The sequence below is a fragment of the Siphateles boraxobius genome, unplaced genomic scaffold (assembly GCF_051911475.1).
Source record: "Siphateles boraxobius isolate OS27281-9 unplaced genomic scaffold, OSU_SipBor_1 269, whole genome shotgun sequence".
Lineage (NCBI taxonomy): Eukaryota > Metazoa > Chordata > Actinopteri > Cypriniformes > Leuciscidae > Siphateles > Siphateles boraxobius.
The window spans coordinates 1,518,430-1,539,312 of NW_027508886.1; the positions used below are offsets into that span (position 1 = coordinate 1,518,430).

General features: G+C 43.4%; 6 non-coding genes across 6 annotated transcripts; all 6 read right to left on the bottom strand.

Annotated features, from left to right (window-relative positions):
* Positions 1–6,569: 6,569 nt before the first annotated feature.
* Positions 6,570–6,641, bottom strand: trnaq-cug (transfer RNA glutamine (anticodon CUG)). The gene has a single exon. It is a non-coding gene; the product is annotated as a tRNA-Gln (tRNA).
* A 7,488-nt stretch (positions 6,642–14,129) lies between these two features.
* trnaq-cug (transfer RNA glutamine (anticodon CUG)) lies at positions 14,130–14,201 on the bottom strand. Its single transcript has one exon. It is a non-coding gene; the product is annotated as a tRNA-Gln (tRNA).
* Positions 14,202–16,306: 2,105 nt separating this feature from the next.
* On the bottom strand, positions 16,307–16,378 carry trnaq-cug (transfer RNA glutamine (anticodon CUG)). The gene has a single exon. It is a non-coding gene; the product is annotated as a tRNA-Gln (tRNA).
* Positions 16,379–16,744: 366 nt separating this feature from the next.
* On the bottom strand, positions 16,745–16,817 carry trnaf-gaa (transfer RNA phenylalanine (anticodon GAA)). The gene has a single exon. It is a non-coding gene; the product is annotated as a tRNA-Phe (tRNA).
* A 93-nt stretch (positions 16,818–16,910) lies between these two features.
* trnai-uau (transfer RNA isoleucine (anticodon UAU)) lies at positions 16,911–16,984 on the bottom strand. Its single transcript has one exon. It is a non-coding gene; the product is annotated as a tRNA-Ile (tRNA).
* An 88-nt stretch (positions 16,985–17,072) lies between these two features.
* Positions 17,073–17,144, bottom strand: trnap-agg (transfer RNA proline (anticodon AGG)). Its single transcript has one exon. It is a non-coding gene; the product is annotated as a tRNA-Pro (tRNA).
* Between the last annotated feature and the right edge of the window lie 3,739 nt (positions 17,145–20,883).

Here is a 20,883-nt window from a genome sequence, read left to right on the forward strand (position 1 = left end):
ACAGAGCTTCGTCATGGACGTCCTCAGCATACAGCCGGTGAGTCCCATGAATCTAGTGCTTCTCGACAGGCCATACTGAGTGTAGAGAAACAAGCCGATCATTTTACTAACCGATGGCACAAACAGGGTGCGAGACCCAAAGGCACTCGAGACATCAGATTGTCACGAGCATCACATATTACTGCAGTAGCATCCTCTACCCCAGATACGGCTCTGACAAGGACTGCAAACACTGGTCTCCTACCACCGCCTATACATCTTGAGAACAGATTTGAAGTATTAATGAATGAGGAATCCCCAAATTTGATGAATGTGATCGCACACAGACAGAATCAGCCAGTAGCTAACACTGATGCTAACTGGGGCTCAAGGTCGAGCAGACAGCGGCACTCAGCTCACAGTGCAGCCGAGCCCAGGACTCTGATAGTGGGCGACTCCGTAATCAGAAACATTAATAGCAGGGATACAACAACGTGCTGCCTTCCACAAGCAACAACTTCTGATGTAAACAGGGAACTTCAGAACATTCTGATGAAACATAAGACTGCAAATCGACTCATCATTCATGTGGGGAAGAATGATATTCATAAAGAGCAGTCGGAACTTCTTAAAAAGGATTTCAATGAACTTTTTGAAACACTTAAAAGACTGAAAGTTCAAACATTCATCAGTGGACCACTCCCAGCAAGAGGAACAAACAGGTTTTCACGGTTGCTTGGGCTTAATACATGGCTGCAAAAAACCTGCAATATAAAAGGAGTGAACTTTATTGACAACTTCAATCTTTTCTGGAGTCAGAGGCAACTGTTTCAACAGGATGGCCACCACCCAAACAAACTTAGTTCAAGAGTGCTAAAGGACAATATCTACTTCTCCCTCCGTCATCCTTCTGCAATGTGTGCCAATCCACTCAACCTGAATGGCACACACACACCTGGATACAGTATGAATGACCACAGGATTTCACTTCAGCACCTGAATGGACATGCGGTTGACACATCACACAAGGACAGTGATAACACCACTCAGTCACAACATCCTCTGCTCACGGACACAATCTCAGCTGAGCCCTGCCCACAGAGCTCACCACAGACAGACTGTGACATACCAGCACTGCTCCAAGATACAGCACCCATAGACGACTTTCTGGAAAACAGCCAGGGAAACCAGGACAGAATATTACAGCCTCCAATAACACCAGAGCAAAAATCCCTCTCACCGGAAACATTATCACTCTCTCCAGCATCTCCACTTCTGTGCTTCTCAGAGAAAATGGAACAACTGGTGCATGCTGGAACTAGACTATCCCACTCTTTTGCTGCGAGCCCCCAGATACCAACCAAAAAACGCCAGGCCCCACAACCACCAAAGCCTGCGGGCCCAGCTCGCCCTCCCCCTCCCCATCCCCCTCCTCCTGTGAGAGCTCTTCAGCCTCTGCCACAGCGCCAGGGCCCACACCCTCCTCCAGCGGCTCGAGGTGAACCAAAAACAACTGATACCAGCTCTCAGTGATATGTGTCGGGTCCCCGCTATGGGGGGGATTATAACAATAACTTTCGCTATTATAACAATAACTTTCTCAAATGTTTACAGAACAAGCGGGAACCCAGTGTGCCTGTATCTTTTTCTATTGCTGTTCGATTACATGATAGAAAGTCTAAGGCCTTCAAAAGCCGTACAGCAAAACCATCTAATCTGGTGCCTATTACACGACATACCAAGATTGCTGTGGGGACAAAAAGTAAGACTGTTAAGTTAGCACTTTTAAACATCCGCTCACTTAAAAATAAATCACTTTTAGTCAACGACTTAATAACCACATACAACCTGGATTTTATGTTGCTAAATGAAACTTGGCTAGAAGAAAGTTGCAGTGCAACAGTCCTCAATGAAACAGCCCCTCCTAACTTTACTTTTATGAGTGTCTGCAGAGCTGTCAGAAGAGGCGGAGGTTTAGCTGCTCTTTATAAAGATGTCTATCAATGTAAGCAAATATCATTTGGGAATTACCCGTCTTTCGAGTATCTGGGTATTGTGTTAAAAGGTGCCTCACGCATTTTACTTATCATTGTTTACAGGCCTCCAAAATCCTCTCCAGCTTTTGCTGAGAACTTAACAGAACTGTTATCAACAATTTCCTCAGAGTTTGACTGCTTTGCCATTGCTGGAGATTTTAACATTCACATAGATAATGCAGAAAACAATATGGCAAAAGAAATAGAAACTGTTTTAACCCTTCGGAGTCTTGGGCTATTTTGGCCGTTTTTGAGTACTTTTATTTTTTTTAAATTTTGCAACATAAAAAAATGTTTACCATACCAATGTTTGGTATAATTTTTTTCAGCACAACATCACCTATATGATCAGACAATTAGTTTTTCACTTTGATGTACTCTATCAACATACTGGACCCAAAATCACACAAAAAACACAAAATCCGAATAGAAAAATTATAGCTTTTCTACTACAAAAAACACAAACATGCTCAATGAAGCATTTTAAAAGGTTTAAAATGTAAGCACAAGTTGTAAATGTCAACATATACAGGTACAATTCAGATATAATCAACCTATATACAAAAAAAATATGATTTACAAAAAAAAGCGTGTGTAGCCATAGGCTTTTTTTCTTTCTTTTTAGCTCAGCCACTTTTTAAAAAATGTTGTGCACACAATTATTCAGAGAGCTATATTTAAGGCCTTGCATTCCCAGAGTATGAGGGTTCGCAAATAGTGCAAATACAACATAAAAAATTTAAAATTGAGATAAAATTAAACTATATGCAGCAAAAAGCAGGTGGGGCAATAGGCGTTTTTTCTTTTCTTTTTTGCTTAGAAACTCTACAAAACAATTCATGTACAATTACACAGATATCTACATTACAGGGATTTCATTCCTTGAGTAAGAAGGGTTCCTCAATAGTGCAAATATACCATACAATAGGTAAAATGAACACAAAATCTAATTATACATACAACTATTTACAGCAAATATCAGGTGTTTTTTATTTTTATTTTTTATCTGTGCCTCTCCTCAAAACAGTTTAGCTAAATCTACTCCTAAACTACCTAAACTACTCCTAAACTACCTAAACTATCTACACTACTCCTAAACTACTCTCAAAATCTACTCAAACTCTTCCAAAAACTAGCAATAATATCTCTCTATATATATAACGTATATATGTCTATCTTTATCAACTCCGTAAATCCTCTGCCTTTCAATTTTGCGTCTTAGCTCAGTTGGCTCCTCCTCCATTCCCTAAAATGTGCAGCCTGAATAGCAGAGTCAGCAGATTCACAATTTTTTCTCCGTTTTGTTTTATGACAAAAACCGACGAAGTTATTAGAATAAATGCAACGCCTGTCGCATCCCATCTTGCGTTCTTTTACGAACGCGTCAGTATTTTTTTATATAAAGTTTAAATGATCATATCTCCGTTTTTACTTGGTCTATCAACACAAAACAAAAAGTAAAATAGAATTTCAAGCCAGCACTTTCAACAGAAGTGGACGGCAGCGCTCAACGTGACTTTGTTTTTATGCTTCGACGTCTTAAACTGGTCATGTAACTTGATCACGCCGGCGTGATCGGCGACCCCGAAGAGTTAAAAACTTTTGATCTGACTCAGCATGTACATGGACCCACACATAATCGTGGACACACTCTAGATTTACTTATCAGTAAGGGTCTAAACATTTCATCAATTGTTATTAAGGATGTAGCACTGTCTGATCATTTTTGTATTTTCTTTGATATATTGATCTCTCCTGCCATTGAAGCTAGATCTGTGTCTGTCAAGAAGAGATGCTTAAATGAGAACACTAGTGTACTATTTATGAAGGCTATATCTTTAACACCAAGCATATCTGCTGACTCTGTTGATTTTCTCCTTGATTCTTTTAACTCAAAAGTTAAGAGTGTAATTGATGATGTTGCTCCTGTGAAAGTCAGGAAGAAGAGTGGCAGACAAAAAGCACCTTGGAGAAACTCAACAGCAGTGCAAAATATGAAAAGACAATGCAGAAAAGCAGAGCGCATGTGGCGGAAGACAAAACTTGTAGTCCATTATAACATCTACAAAGACAGCATCCATGCTTTCAATAAGGAACTAAGCAAAGCTAGACAGACTTTTTTCTCGAATATTATAAACAGCAATATAAACAACACGCGCACTCTTTTTGCTACTGTAGAGAGACTGACAAACCCCCCAAGCCAGATTCCCAGTGAAATGCTCTCAGTGAGAAAGTGCAGTGAGTTTACTTCTTTCTTCTCTGAGAAAATCAATAATATCAGAAAGGTGATCAGCTCATCCTTGAGTTGCGCTGGGGTCAGGCAGACCAGACAACAGCACGAGAAAGTAGCCACTATGTCTGATTTCGAAGAAATTGATGGCAAAATTTTGGAAGAAACCGTAGAGCAACTAAAAACATCAACCTGCGCCCTTGACGCACTTCCCACATCCTTTTTCAAAAATGTGTTACACAGCTTAGAAGCAGATCTCCTGGAAGTGGTAAATGCCTCACTTCTCTCTGGGAGTTTTCCGACCTCCCTGAAAACTGCTGTCGTCAAGCCCCTCCTGAAAAAGAGCAATCTGGATAAGACCATATTAAACAACTATAGACCGATATCAAATCTTCCTTTCATAGGCAAGATCATTGAAAAAGTTGTCTTCAATCAGCTGAACAAATTCTTAAGCTCGAATGGATACTTTGACCATTTTCAATCTGGTTTCCGACCGCACCACAGTACAGAGACCGCGCTCATAAAGATAATAAATGATATTCGCTTAAATACTGATACAGGCAAATTATCAGTGCTGGTACTACTCAACCTCAGTGCTGCATTTGACACTGTCGATCACAAAATACTTCTTGACAGGCTGGAAAACTGGGTCGGGCTTTCTGGGATAGTCCTAAAATGGTTCAGGTCATACTTAGGAGGCAGAGGTTATTATGTGAGTATAGGAGACCATAAGTCTGAGTGGACATCCATGACATGCGGAGTCCCTCAAGGCTCAATTCTTGCGCTACTCCTATTCAACCTGTACATGCTCCCAATGAGCCAAATAATGAGAAAGAACCAAATCGCTTACCATAGCTATGCAGACGACACACAGCTCTACTTATCCCTATCGCCTAACGATTACAGCCCCATTGACTCCCTTTGCAAATGCATTGATGAAGTAAACAATTGGATGTGCCAAAACTTTCTTCAGTTAAACAAAGACAAAACTGAAGTCATTGCGTTTGGAAACAAAGATGAAGTTCTCAAGGTGAACGCATACCTTCAGTCTAGGGGTCAAACAACTAAAAATCAAGTCAGGAATCTGGGTGTGTCTCTAGAGTCAGACCTTAGTTTCAGTAGTCATGTCAAAGCAATAACTAAATCAGCATATTATCACCTGAAAAATATTGCAAAAATTAGATGCTTTGTTTCCAGTCAAGACTTAGAAAAACTTGTGCATGCTTTCATCACCAGTAGGGTGGATTATTGTAATGGACTTCTCACTGGCCTTCCCAAAAAGACCATAAGACAGTTGCAGCTAATACAGAACGCTGCTGCTAGGATTCTGAGCAGAACCAGAAAATATGATCACATCACACCAGTCCTCAGGTCTTTACACTGGCTGCCAGTTACATTTAGGATTGATTTTAAAGTATTATTACTGGTATATAAATCATTCAATGGCCTAGGACCTCAATACATTGCAGATATGCTCAGTGAATATAAACCCAACAGATCACTCAGATCATTAGGATCACATCGGCTAGAAATACCAAGGGTTCACTCTAACCATGGCGAGTCTGCTTTTAGCTACTATGCCAGCCGCAGCTGGAACCAGCTTCCAGAAGAGATCAGATGTGCTCCTACAGTAGTCACATTCAAATCCAGACTCAAAACACATCTGTTTAACTGTGGATTTACTGAATGAGCACTGTGCCACTGTTCGTCCGACTGTTTGCACTGTATTTTATTTTATGTTTTAATTATTCTGATTTCATTTGATTATTTCTGTATTTTATCTTTTATTCCAAACTGTTTTAATTATTCTGATTTCTTTTGATTATTTTAATTTCTTCTATGTAAAGCACTTTGAATTACCATTGTGTATGAAATGTGCTATATAAATAAACTTGCCTTGCCTTGCCTAATAATAGCGGTCGCCGATTGGTCAAAAGTAAGCCACAGGAGCAGAGCCAGGAGAGAAACACGATTGGTCAAAAGTAAGCCACAGGAGAGAAAGGCGATTGGTCAAAAGTAAGCCACAGGAGAGAAACACGATTGGTCAAAAGTAAGCCACAGGAGAGAACGCGATTGGTCAAAAGTAAGCCACAGCAGAGAAACACGATTGGCTCACGTGGGCTTACTTTGGGCTTACTTTGGCTCAATCGGTAGGAAGCAGTAGGCGCAAGCGAGAGGTAGTGGGATCGATGCCTGCATTCTCCAGTGCTGTCCATCCTTTTTACGCCCCCCTTCAAGGGGCACTACCTAGATGAGCTCTTGCGGCTCAGTGCTGCCGAAAAAGTTTTTTCGAACGAGGTACTGCACACATTCCTGGCAAAAGCAGGTCCCACCGAGATTTGAACTCGGATCGCTGGATTCAGAGCCCAGAGTGCTAACCATTACACCATGGAACCTTGGCGTGTGTCAACTTTTCCCATGAGCAGCAGAGATTTAACTCATTGAGTCCAGAAGCACGATAGCAAGGATTTAAGTCATTGAGTCCAGAAGCACGATAGCAAGGAGCAAATGAAGCCTTTGCTTTTTAAGCCCATGTTTCCCCAATTCATAGGAGCAGGGGCAGTAGCACGAGCCGGGGCAGGAGCAGGGCCTCTCGAGCTTGCAGTGGCTGGAGAAAAAAGAAAAAAACTTACCCACTTAGAGGGTTTGGCTGGAGACAAAATCTTTTGTGCCAGCTGTGAAGCAAATAAATGCTTCCCCCGCGCCAACAGGGCCTTCACATTGGTCGCCAGCAGTGGCCTGTTCTTAGTGGCAGTAGGTGGAGGAGGAACAGACACAGTGGCAGTGGGCACAGCAGCAGTGAGGACAGATGCAGTGGGCACAGTGGTGGTGGGCACGTGGGCTAGAGCCTGCCTCTTCAGCACGTATGCTTTGAAAAGGGCCATATTGGTGTTAGGCCTGGCCTTTGCCTTCTTCAGGTAGGTGATGAGAGCCTGGGCCTCCTTGCTTGGGCCTCATACACCTCCTTCATTGACCTACCCTTAAAATCCCCAAACTCCACCATCAGACATCCAGAGTCTCCTGTCCTCTGGGCCTCCTGAAGCATGGCCTGTTTTTTTCTGATACACCTCTACAGCCTCGCCTACCTCCCTGATCTGCGAGGTGTATCTGAGGAACAGGTGTTTGTTGTCCGACAGCGGGTTGTCCCTCTCCTCCTCCCCCAAAATGCTGCTGACCAGATAGCAGGCATACCCCAGTGAGTTCTCCAGCAGCCACAGGAACCTCTGACCCTGGTGTTTCCCAAACTGGATCTTGCAGTGAGCCAGAACCAGGAACTGGTCTCCAGGATTCCCTCCATTCTGCCTCAAAAAGGCAGTGGCCTCAGCCAGGACCTCCTCCTTACACCTGGCCCTCCCTGCCAACACGATCTTCCTCCTATTGGCCTCCTCAGTTGGCCCCATAAGGAGTCGACCCTCAGAGGTACTTCGTAAAACCGGGTATGCATACATAATCTGAAAGGACACAGGCATAAACAGAACGTTACATAGCTGTCATATTCCAACTGAAAGTATTTTACTACAGCATTTCTTTTTTATGTAATTAATTATTATAATATTATAATAATTAATGATTATTATTATTATGAGCATAAGTATTATTGTTTTTATACAACTGTGAATCACTTTGAATTGCCTTGTGTACAAATTGTAAATAGTGTGATGAACTTATTAATAAGAAAATAAATAACACTTCTTGGTACAATCTTGCTGGTATCATGCCATGCTTAAATCGTTTTGTTTTGTTTAGCTTTTGTGGCAGAGATTACTAAGAAACACCAAATATAACATAAAGGCGTTTATGCCAATTCATAATAATATGATCATCAAACAGATCTAAAACTTAAAATGGTATATCAAATCGTTTTGGTATATCTTTTATAACATAGTTGAGAATCATTTGTTGAAACAAAAAAACACTTGTTTTTGCCTATTCATGTCTTTTTAAATATGTATAACATAGTATTTAAAAAGATAACATAAATATGTATACTGGTGTATAACATAGTATAGTATAACATATATGAATTAAACTTTTTTTTTAAAGGTTTTAGTAAAAATCTTCTTGTGGTCAAAATAATGTAATGAATGACACAAAAAAATACTAAATTAACAACAACAAAAAATTGGTTTAAGGAGGATATAGCTTAATTAGCGGTCGGCTAATTATCTTGACAGTAGTGGCATGTTTTTTACTGTATATCATGGTAAAGTTGCAGGTTCACATGTACAGAAGAAAACGTGTGCTATTACACGCTAGCTAGCTTTATTGGCATGTTTAATTGTCTAAAAACAAACACTGTTTATGAATAAATAATGATCGATTATACAGTCGTGAAGAATAGACTTACCTGTTGCAAAGATGACGATAATTACTACTGATGACGACTACTTCCTGCTCAGCTACTGTTCGGACGCTCTCGCTTACTGCTCCGCGCTTTGCTCTATCGCTTTTATATTTCTATATTTTATCTCCTTTTATCACCTAATTTTAACTTCAGCACAGTGCTCAAACGCTTGGATTACTACAAAAAAAAGCAGAATTATTTTATTCGACCAGCCTCCCACTGAAAGCTTACATTCCGGGGAAGAGAAAACACAACTGCCTACATTCATAAGGATACGAAAATGCCTCCTCTGGAATCTACTCGCTGCTCCAACTGCCACAGACTTTTACAAAGGATTGCAATTCTTGAAACAAAGTTAATTGCGGGACCACCAAACCAGACGGAACACACAACAGAGCTCCGTCATGGACGTCCTCAGCATACAGCCGGTGAGTCCCATGAATCTAGTGCTTCTCGACAGGCCATACTGAGTGTAGAGAAACAAGCCGATCGTTTTACTAATCGATGGCACAAACAGGGTGCGAGACCCAAAGGCACTCGAGACATCAGATTGTCACGAGCATCACATATTACTGCAGTAGCATCCTCTACCCCAGATACGCCTCTGACAAGGACTGCAAACACTGGTCTCCTACCACCGCCTATACATCTTGAGAACAGATTTGAAGTATTAATGAATGAGGAATCCCCAAATTTGATGAATGTGATCGCACACAGACAGAATCAGCCAGTAGCCAACACTGATGCTAACTGGGGCTCAAGGTCGAGCAGACAGCGGCACTCAGCTCACAGTGCAGCCGAGCCCAGGACTCTGATAGTGGGCGACTCCGTAATCAGAAACATTAATAGCAGGGATACAACAACGTGCTGCCTTCCACAAGCAACAACTTCTGATGTAAACAGGGAACTTCAGAACATTCTGATGAAACATAAGACTGCAAATCGACTCATCATTCATGTGGGGAAGAATGATATTCATAAAGAGCAGTCGAAACTTCTTAAAAAGGATTTCAATTAACTTTTTGAAACACTTAAAAGACTGAAAGTTCAAACATTCATCAGTGGACCACTCCCAGCAAGAGGAACAAACAGGTTTTCACGGTTGCTTGGGCTTAATACATGGCTGCAAAAAACCTGCAATATAAAAGGAGTGAACTTTACTGACAACTTCAATCTTTTCTGGAGTCAGAGGCAACTGTTTCAACAGGATGGCCACCACCCAAACAAACTTGGTTCAAGAGTGCTAAAGGACAATATCTACTTCTCCCTCCGTCATCCTTCTGCAATGTGTGCCAATCCGCTCAACCTGAATGGCACACACACACCTGGATACAGTATGAATGACCACAGGATTTCACTTCAGCACCTGAATGGACATGCGGTTGACACATCACACAAGGACAGTGATAACACCACTCAGCCACAACAACCTCTACTCACGGACACAATCTCAGCTGAGCCCTGCCCACAGAGCTCAACACAGACAGACTGTGACATACCAGCACTGCTCCAAGATACAGCACCCATAGACGACTTTCTGGAAAACAGCCAGGGAAACCAGGACAGCATATTACAGCCTCCAATAACACCAGAGCAAAAATCCCTCTCACCGGAAACATTATCACTCTCTCCAGCATCTCCACTTCTGTGCTTCTCAGAGAAAATGGAACAACTGGTGCATGCTGGAACTAGACTATCCCACTCTTTTGCTGCGAGCCCCCAGATACCAACCAAAAAACGCCAGGCCCCACAACCACCAAAGCCTGCGGGCCCAGCTCGCCCTCCCCCTCCTCCTGTGAGAGCTCTTCGGCCTCTGCCACAGCGCCAGGGCCCACACCCTCCTCCAGCGGCTCGAGGTGAACCAAAAACAACTGATACCAGCTCTCAGTGATATGTGTCGGGTCCCCGCTATGATAACAATAACTTTCTCAAATGTTTACAGAACAAGCGGGAACCCAGTGTGCCTGTATCTTTTTCTATTGCTGTTCGATTACATGATAGAAAGTCTAAGGCCTTCAAAAGCCGTACAGCAAACCCATCTAATATGGTGCTTATTACACGACATACCAAGATTGCTGTGGGGACAAAAAGGAAGACTGTAAAGTTAGCACTTTTAAACATCCGCTCACTTAAAAATAAATCACTTTTAGTCAACGACTTAATAACCACATACAACCTGGATTTTATGTTGCTAAATGAAACTTGGCTAGAAGAAAGTTGCAGTGCAACAGTCCTCAATGAAACAGCCCCTCCTAACTTTACTTTTATGAGTGTCTGCAGAGCTGTCAGAAGAGGCGGAGGTTTAGCTGCTCTTTATAAAGATGTCTATCAATGTAAGCAAATATCATTTGGGAATTACCCGTCTTTCCAGTATCTCGGTATTGTGTTAAAAGGTGCTCAACGCATTTTACTTATCATTGTTTACAGGCCTCCAAAATACTCTCCAGCTTTTGCTGAGAACTTAACAGAACTGTTATCAACAATTTCCTCAGAGTTTGACTGCTTTGCCATTGCTGGAGATTTTAACATTCACATAGATAATGCAGAAAACAATATGGCAAAAGAAATCAAAACTGTTTTAAAAACTTTTGATCTGACTCAGCATGTACATGGACCCACACATAATCGTGGACACACTCTAGATTTACTTATCAGTAAGGGTCTAAACATTTCATCAATTGTTATTAAGGATGTAGCACTGTCTGATCATTTTTGTGTTTTCTTTGATATATTGATCTCTCCTGCCATTGAAGCTAGATCTGTGTCTGTCAAGAAGAGATGCTTAAATGAGAACACTAGTGTACTATTTATGAAGGCTATATCTTTAACACCAAGCATATCTGCTGACTCTGTTGATTTTCTCCTTGATTCTTTTAACTCAAAAGTTAAGAGTGTAATTGATGATATTGCTCCTGTGAAAGTCAGGAAGAAGAGTGGCAGACAAAAAGCACCTTGGAGAAACTCAACAGCAGTGCAAAATATGAAAAGACAATGCAGAAAAGCAGAGCGCATGTGGCGGAAGACAAAACTTGTAGTCCATTATAACATCTACAAAGACAGCATCCATGCTTTCAATAAGGAACTAAGCAAAGCTAGACAGACTTTTTTCTCGAATATTATAAACAGCAATATAAACAACACGCGCACTATTTTTGCTACTGTAGAGAGACTGACAACCCCCCCAAGCCAGATTCCCAGTGAAATGCTCTCAGTGAGAAAGTGCAGTGAGTTTACTTCTTTCTTCTCTGAGAAAATCAATAATATCAGAAAGGTGATCAGCTCATCCTTGAGTTGCGCTGGGGTCAGGCAGATCAGACAACAGCACGAGAAAGTAGCCACTATGTCTGATTTCGAAGAAATTGATGGCAAAATTTTGGAAGAAACAGTACAGCAACTAAAAACATCAACCTGCGCCCTTGACGCACTTCCCACATCTTTTTTCAAAAATGTGTTACACAGCTTAGAAGCAGATCTCCTGGAAGTGGTAAATGCCTCACTTCTCTCTGGGAGTTTTCCGACCTCCCTGAAAACTGCTGTCGTCAAGCCCCTCCTGAAAAAGAGCAATCTGGATAAGACCATATTAAACAACTATAGACCGATATCAAATCTTCCTTTCATAGGCAAGATCATTGAAAAAGTTGTCTTCAATCAGCTGAACAAATTCTTAAGCTCGAATGGATACTTTGACCATTTTCAATCTGGTTTCCGACCGCACCACAGTACAGAGACCGCGCTCATAAAGATAATAAATGATATTCGCTTAAATACTGATACAGGCAAATTATCAGTGCTGGTACTACTCAACCTCAGTGCTGCATTTGACACTGTCGATCACAAAATACTTCTTGACAGGCTGGAAAACTGGGTCGGGCTTTCTGGGATAGTCCTAAAATGGTTCAGGTCATACTTAGGAGGCAGAGGTTATTATGTGAGTATAGGAGACCATAAGTCTGAGTGGACATCCATGACATGCGGAGTCCCTCAAGGCTGAATTCTTGCGCCACTCCTATTCAACCTGTACATGCTCCCAATGAGCCAAATAATGAGAAAGAACCAAATCGCTTACCATAGCTATGCAGACGACACACAGCTCTACTTATCCCTATCGCCTAACGATTACAGCCCCATTGACTCCCTTTGCCAATGCATTGATGAAGTAAACAATTGGATGTGCCAAAACTTTCTTCAGTTAAACAAAGACAAAACTGAAGTCATTGCGTTTGGAAACAAAGATGAAGTTCTCAAGGTGAACGCATACCTTCAGTCTAGGGGTCAAACAACTAAAAATCAAGTCAGGAATCTGGGTGTGTCTCTAGAGTCAGACCTTAGTTTCAGTAGTCATGTCAAAGCAATAACTAAATCAGCATATTATCACCTGAAAAATATTGCAAGATTTAGATGCTTTGTTTCCAGTCAAGACTTAGAAAAACTTGTGCATGCTTTCATCACCAGTAGGGTGGATTATTGTAATGGACTTCTCACTGGCCTTCCCAAAAAGACCATAAGACAGTTGCAGCTCATACAGAACGCTGCTGCTAGGATTCTGAGCAGAACCAGAAAATATGAACACATCACACCAGTCCTCAGGTCTTTACACTGGCTGCCAGTTACATTTAGGATTGATTTTAAAGTATTATTACTGGTATATAAATCATTCAATGGCCTAGGACCTCAATACATTGCAGATATGCTCAGTGAATATAAACCCAACAGATCACTCAGATCATTAGGATCACATCGGCTAGAAATACCAAGGGTTCACTCTAAGCATGGCGAGTCTGCTTTTAGCTACTATGCCAGCCGCAGCTGGAACCAGCTTCCAGAAGAGATCAGATGTGCTCCTACAGTAGTCACATTCAAATCCAGACTCAAAACACATCTGTTTAACTGTGCATTTACTGAATGAGCACTGTGCCACTGTTCGTCCGACTGTTTGCACTGTATTTTATTTTATGTTTTAATTATTCTGATTTCATTTGATTATTTCTGTATTTTATCTTTTATTCCAAACTGTTTTAATTATTCTGATTTCTTTTGATTATTTTAATTTCTTCTATGTAAAGCACTTTGAATTACCATTGTGTATGAAATGTGCTATATAAATAAACTTGCCTTGCCTTGCCTAATAATAGCGGTCGCCGATTGGTCAAAAGTAAGCCACAGGAGCAGAGCCAGGAGAGAAACGCGATTGGTCAAAAGTAAGCCACAGGAGAAAAGGCGATTGGTCAAAAGTAAGCCACAGGAGAGAAACATGATTGGTCAAAAGTAAGCCACAGGAGAGAACGCGATTGGTCAAAAGTAAGCCACAGCAGAGAAACACGATTGGCTCACGTGGGCTTACTTTGGGCTTACTTTGGCTCAATCGGTAGGAAGCAGTAGGCGCAAGCGAGAGGTAGTGGGATCGATGCCTGCATTCTCCAGTGCTGTCCATCCTTTTTACGCCCCCCTTCAAGGGGCACTACCTAGATGAGCTCTTGCGGCTCAGTGCTGCCGAAAAAGTTTTTTCGAACGAGGTACTGCACACATTCCTGGCAAAAGCAGGTCCCACCGAGATTTGAACTCAGATCGCTGGATTCAGAGCCCAGAGTGCTAACCATTACACCATGGAACCTTGGCGTGTGTCAACTTTTCCCATGAGCAGCAGAGATTTAACTCATTGAGTCCAGAAGCACGATAGCAAGGATTTAAGTCATTGAGTCCAGAAGCACGATAGCAAGGAGCAAATTAAGCCTTTGCTTTATAAGCCCATGTTTCCCCAATTCATAGGAGCAGGGTCAGTAGCACGAGCCGGGGCAGGAGCAGGGCCTCTCGAGCCTGCAGTGGCTGGAGAAAAAAGAAAAAAACTTACCCACTTAGAGGGTTTGGCTGGAGACAAAATCTTTTGTGCCAGCTGTGAAGCAAATAAATGCTTCCCCCACGCCAACAGGGCCTTCACATTGGTCGCCAGCAGTGGCCTGTTCTTAGTGGCAGTAGGTGGAGGAGGAACAGACACAGTGGCAGTGGGCACAGCAGCAGTGAGGACAGATGCAGTGGGCACAGTGGTGGTGGGCACGTGGGCTAGAGCCTGCCTCTTCAGCACGTATGCTTTGAAAAGGGCCATATTGATGTTAGGCCTGGCCTTTGCCTTCTTCAGGTAGGTGATGAGAGCCTGGGCCTCCTTGCTTGGGTCCTCATACACCTCCTTCATTGACCTACCCTTAGAATCCCCAAACTCCACCATCAGACATCCAGAGTCTCCTGTCCTCTGGGCCTCCTGCAGCATGGCCTGTTTTTTTCTGATACACCTCTACAGCCTCGCCTACCTCCCTGATCTGCGAGGTGTATCTGAGGAACAGGTGTTTGTTGTCCGACAGCGGGTTGTCCCCCTCCTCCTCCCCCAAAATGCTGCTGACCAGATAGCAGGCATACCCCAGTGAGTTCTCCAGCAGCCACAGGAACCTCTGACCCTGGTGTTTCCCAAACTGGATCTTGCAGTGAGCCAGAACCAGGAACTGGTCTCCAGGATTCCCTCCATTCTGCCTCAAAAAGGCAGTGGCCTCAGCCAGGACCTCCTCCTTACACCTGGCCCTCCCTGCCAACACGATCTTCCTCCTATTGGCCTCCTCAGTTGGCCCCAGAAGGAGTCGACCCTTCTTCGTAAAACCGGGTATGCATACATAATCTGAAAGGACACAGGCATAAACAGAACGTTACATAGCTGTCATATTCCAACTGAAAGTATTTTACTACAGCATTTGTTTTTTATGTAATTAATTATTATAATATTATAATAATTAATGAATATTATTATTATTATTATGAGCATAAGCATTATTGTTTTTTATACAACTGTGAATCACTTTGAATTGCCTTGTGTACAAATTGTAAATAGTGTGATGAACTTATTAATAAGAAAATAAATAACACTTCTTGGTACAATCTTGCTGGTATCATGCCATGCTTAAATCGTTTTGTTTTGTTTTTTTAAAGATTTTAGTAAAAATCTTCTTGTGGTCAAAATAATGTAATGAATGACACAAAAAATACTAAATTAACAACAACAAAAAAATGGTTTAAGGAGGATGTAGCTTAATTAGCGGTCGGCTAATTATCTTGACAGTAGTGGCATGTTTTTTACTGTATATCATGGTAAAGTTGCAGGTTCTCATGTACAGAAGAAAACGTGTGCTATTACACGCTAGCTAGCTTTATTGGCATGTTTAATTGTCTAAAAACAAACACTGTTTATGAATAAATAATGATCGATTATACAGTCGTGAAGAATAGACTTACCTGTTGCAAAGATTGCAAAGATGACGATAATAATAGCGGTCGCCGATTGGTCAAAAGTAAGCCACAGGAGCAGAGCCAGGAGAGAAACGCGATTGGTCAAAAGTAAGCCACAGGAGAGAAAGGCGATTGGTCAAAAGTAAGCCACAGGAGAGAAACACAATTGGTCAAAAGTAAGCCACAGGAGAGAACGTGATTGGTCAAAAGTAAGCCACAGCAGAGAAACACGATTGGCTCACGTGGGCTTACTTTGGGCTTACTTTGGCTCAATCGGTAGGAAGCAGTAGGCGCAAGCGAGAGGTAGCGGCATCGATGCCTGCATTCTCCAGTGCTGTCCATCCTTTTTACGCCCCCCTTCAAGGGGCACTACCTAGATGAGCTCTTGCGGCTCAGTGCTGCCGAAAAAGTTTTTTCGAACGAGGTACTGCACATATTCCTGGCAAAAGCAGGTCCCACCGAGATTTGAACTCGGATCGCTGGATTCAGAGCCCAGAGTGCTAACCTTTACACCATGGAACCTTGGCGTGTGTCAACTTTTCCCATGAGCAGCAGACATTTAAGTAATTGAGTCCAGAAGCACGATAGCAAGGATTTAAGTCATTGAGTCCAGAAGCACGATAGCAAGGAGCAAATGAAGCCTTTGCTTTTTAAGCCCATGTTTCCCCAATTCCGACTCGGTTTGAGAGTGCCAATTTCACCGACACGTCAGCAGTTGCGCATCACCTCTGTTTTTTCCCTCCCTTCCGCAAAGAACCTAAAAAGGTTCGACAGAGATTTGAACTCAGATTGCTGGATTCAAAGGCCAGAGTAGCTGGCTGTCTGAGAGGCAGATAGCGATGAGGCTAGGTGGAATCAGGTAGACTAAAAGAGATTACGTGGTTCCTCTGCCGAAACCCGGGATTGAACCAGGGACCTTTAGATCTTCAGTCTAACGCTCTCCCAACTGAGCTATTTCGGCAAGATACTTGAATGGTTTAGCCAGCAGGGATGTCTGGGAGACCGCCCGTCATTTTCGAGAAGAGCAGAGCGAAGGTCCCAGAGAGAAAATGAGTGGCCCGTACGGGTATCGAACCCTCGACCTTGGTGTTATAAGCACCACGCTTTAACCAACTGAGCTAACCGGCCTCTCTCTGGCACATTTTATCCCCAATTTCTCAGAAATATCCTGGTTGCCCTAATCAGGCTGAAGAGATTAAAAGCAAAGCCTAATAATGGGCTCGTCCGGGATTTGAACCCGGGACCTCTCGCACCCTAAGCGAGAATCATACCCCTAGACCAACGAGCCGAAACATACATCCTCCCTGCTGCTGCCGGTCCGCAAACATTTCAGCTTCCATGGCTTAAAGCGCAATTTTTTGATTAAATCTACTATTAAAAGGTAGCCAGTGCAAAGTTTCCAGCACAGAGGAAATGCGGCCTCTTTTTTTGTGGTCATTGGAAATCACGCTGCAGGACCTGCACACGAATAATGAGAAGCTTACTTACAGGAGCCTGGTCTGCAACACTGGACCCAGTTGATGTTGCAGGAGCAGAGGCAGCACTTGGCTGGACAGAAGGCTGTGGAGGAGACTGCAGAGGAGGCTGAGCAGGGCGCAGAGGAGGAGACTGCAGAGGAGGCTGGGCAGGGCGCAGAGGAGGAGACTGCAGAGGAGGCTGGGCAGGGCGCTGCAGTCCTGTGGGTGGCTGTAGTGAGGATGGTCCTGGAGCAGAGGGACAGGGGTTGAAGGCCTTGCTGGAAAGATGGGAGTTGCTCTTTCCAGTGGACAGGAAGCTCTGCAGGCGACTGGGACACCTGGCCAGGGGTCCACAATGCTGTAGGAGCAGGATAAGGGGCAGGAACAGGGGCAGGGGCACGAGCCGGGGCAGGAGCAGGGCCTCTCGAGCCTGCAGTGGATGGAGAAAAAAGAAAAAACTTAGCCACTTACAGGGTTTGGCTGGAAACAAAATCTTTTGTACCAGCTGTGAAGCAAATAAATGCTTCCCCCGCGCCAACAGGGCCTACACATTGGTCGCCAGCAGTGGCCTGTTCTTAGTGGCAGTAGGTGGAGGAGGAACAGGCACAGTGGCAGTGGGCACAGCAGCAGTGAGGACAGATGCAGTGGTCACAGTGGTGGTGGGCACGTGGGCTGGAGTAATGTATATAATAATGTAATGAATGACACAAAAAAATACTAAATTAACAACAACAAAAAAATGGTTTAAGGAGGATATTGCTTAATTAGCGGTCGGCTAATTATCTTGACAGTAGTGGCATGTTTTTTACTGTATATCATGGTAAAGTTGCAGGTTCACATGTACAGAAGAAAACGTGTGCTATTACACGCTAGCTAGCTTTATTGGCATGTTTAATTGTCTAAAAACAAACACTGTTTATGAATGAATAATGATCGATTATACAGTCGTGAAGAATAGACTTACCTGTTGCAAAGATTGCAAAGATGACGATAATAATAGCGGTCGCCGATTGGTCAAAAGTAAGCCACAGGAGCAGAGCCAGGAGAGAAACGCGATTGGTCAAAAGTAAGCCACAGGAGAGAAAGGCGATTGGTCAAAAGTAAGCCACAGGAGAGAAACACGATTGGTCAAAAGTAAGCCACAGGAGAGAACGTGATATAAAATGCTGGATGACGTGTAATTTCCTGCTATTAAATTCAGATAAAACGGAGGTACTACTTATGTTATGCTCAAAATCACAAGTCTGCGCTAGGCCACGGCCTGGCAGCCTGCCAAAACTGCTCTGATAACACACCAGCTGCGACGGTGGATGTAGAAGAACCCCAACAACAACAACTGCACCCAGCACCGTAGCCCAATACGGCTGGGTAAGTGCCCGATGGACAGAGGACTCCCTCTCTCACGCCAAGGCCAAGGTCGAACACATGTCCAACCAACTTGGGAAAGTGACTGTTACACAATCAGGACTCCTAAGCACCAACTAACACTCCAAACGGTTCCTGGGAGCCGTAGCTGCCGCCAGAACTCTGTTCGACACTGGTATGCCAAGTGTCCACACAGCAAACATAGCCACTGCGAAACGGCATGTGGTTGAAATTCAGACTGAACTTTCACAGCTAAAAGAGCAACTCACCACGCAGAGTGCATCTTTGCAAACCATCGGCAAGACATTGAGAGGAAAGTGGTCATCCTCAACGCTCACAGCATCCTGCTGAATCAGACCATGAACTGCATGAAACCGCTGTTTACTGTCTTCCAGAATGACTTTGCCCAAACTCAGCTGGTTACAGCCCTGATAACAGACATGCTTGGGAGGTTAACTCCTCAAATGACAGCCCAGCCACGGGTAGAATCCCACCGTACTTGAAACCCTTAAGCCTTGTGCTAACTATGCTGGTTTCGGCCATCACCAGGCCAACTGATCCTCTACAAATACACCTGGCCTACTCTCTGGGTAGCGCCATCCTACTCTACGTCGATCACGAGCAGAGGGAAGTGGATGTGCTCTTGAACCAATCCATCAGCGAGTCAAACCAAGTCTACAGACTTAAAGGCATTGCCAATGTCAGGTTTTTGAAAAGCAACACCCACATCAAGGCACGTTTTCCAGATGTGGTGGCCTACCACGACAGCTGCACCTGGCCCCAAACCTGCACATGTGTACCTCACCAAATTCATTCACTATCTCTGCCCTAGCAAACCCTTCCTCAGAGACAACACTGAAGGAACCTGCGGGTTGCAACCCCTGGTCAGCGACACACGCTGCCCTGCCAAAGCTAAGCCTCGAGCAAAAGTCACAGAGACGCAAGCAGAGATTGTAGATGACAGGTGGCTCGTTAACACACCTGTGCGTACAGCTACTCTCACTTACCACCAGCATGACACAACCAGCCGTGTCAACATGCTCAACCACAGTACGTGGATTCAAGCCCCGAAAGGTGCCATATTCCACCTGAATGATCTGGCATTGTACCATCTTCCGAGCAAAGAGTACCAGACAGCACTGGAACTCCCATCCTTCAAGAACTACAACTTCACCTTAGATCCAGAACTGAGACTCTGGATCGAGGAAAGGGGGTCCCAATTCATTGACATTGCTCCGGTCAACACAGCCATCCAAGCACTGTCTCGACTGCCCGTTCTGAACACTTCATCTGCGGTCCTAGGCTGGACCTTAGCCGACATTGTGCTGTGCATCTCTACAGGTAATCAGCCACACTCTGACACTATGAGTGGCATTCATTCTGTACAGAAGACTCCACCAGATGCGACACAGCCGAGCTCACGAAAGCCGTGCCTGAAGGTCTCAGACGGAATCCCCGGAAAGGGGGTGCCAAGTCAGAGACCACGCCAAACCTCATCGAGCTGAATCCTCAGCTTTAAGATCCACCTGCCATCCTACCATCAGGTTCCACCTGCTACCCTACTACCATGGTCCACCTGCTACATGACCATCAGGATTCACCTGCCAGTCGGCCATTGTGATGATTGTCGTCCGATGATGTTCACACAGGGACTTCATCCGACGAAAAGGGGGAATATGTAGCGACTGACCGAATCCTGTTTTCCTTTCACTACTGAACAAATATGAACACATATATGTTTAATTACAATTTAAATACACACACACACACCACACATACCCGCACACAAATGTCCTGTGTGTGCAACTTAGGATAGGAATGTCCTTAATGTATATAACACAGAATTGTATCTAACCTTCCTGTATGCATGCATATCTAATTAGTTTTGTCTTATTCTATAGATGTAATTGGAGACTGGTCTGTAACTTCAAATAGTAAGTGTATTTCTAAAGAAAGATTACCTAACAGGATCATCTTTTGTAACTCTCCCTCTTGCTAGGTCATAAAACTTTATGACCCCCAAAAGGAATTCCAAGGGAATCACAGCTCCCACTTGAATTCTGATGAAGAAAGACTAATAGACTCTGCAATCTTATATTTTCTATAAGTATAACCACTTAAGAAATGTATAAACATGAATTTGATCTTTCCTAGGTCATGGTAGCCGGTATTATGGCTTTATAGTCGTGTGAGTGAACATTAAAT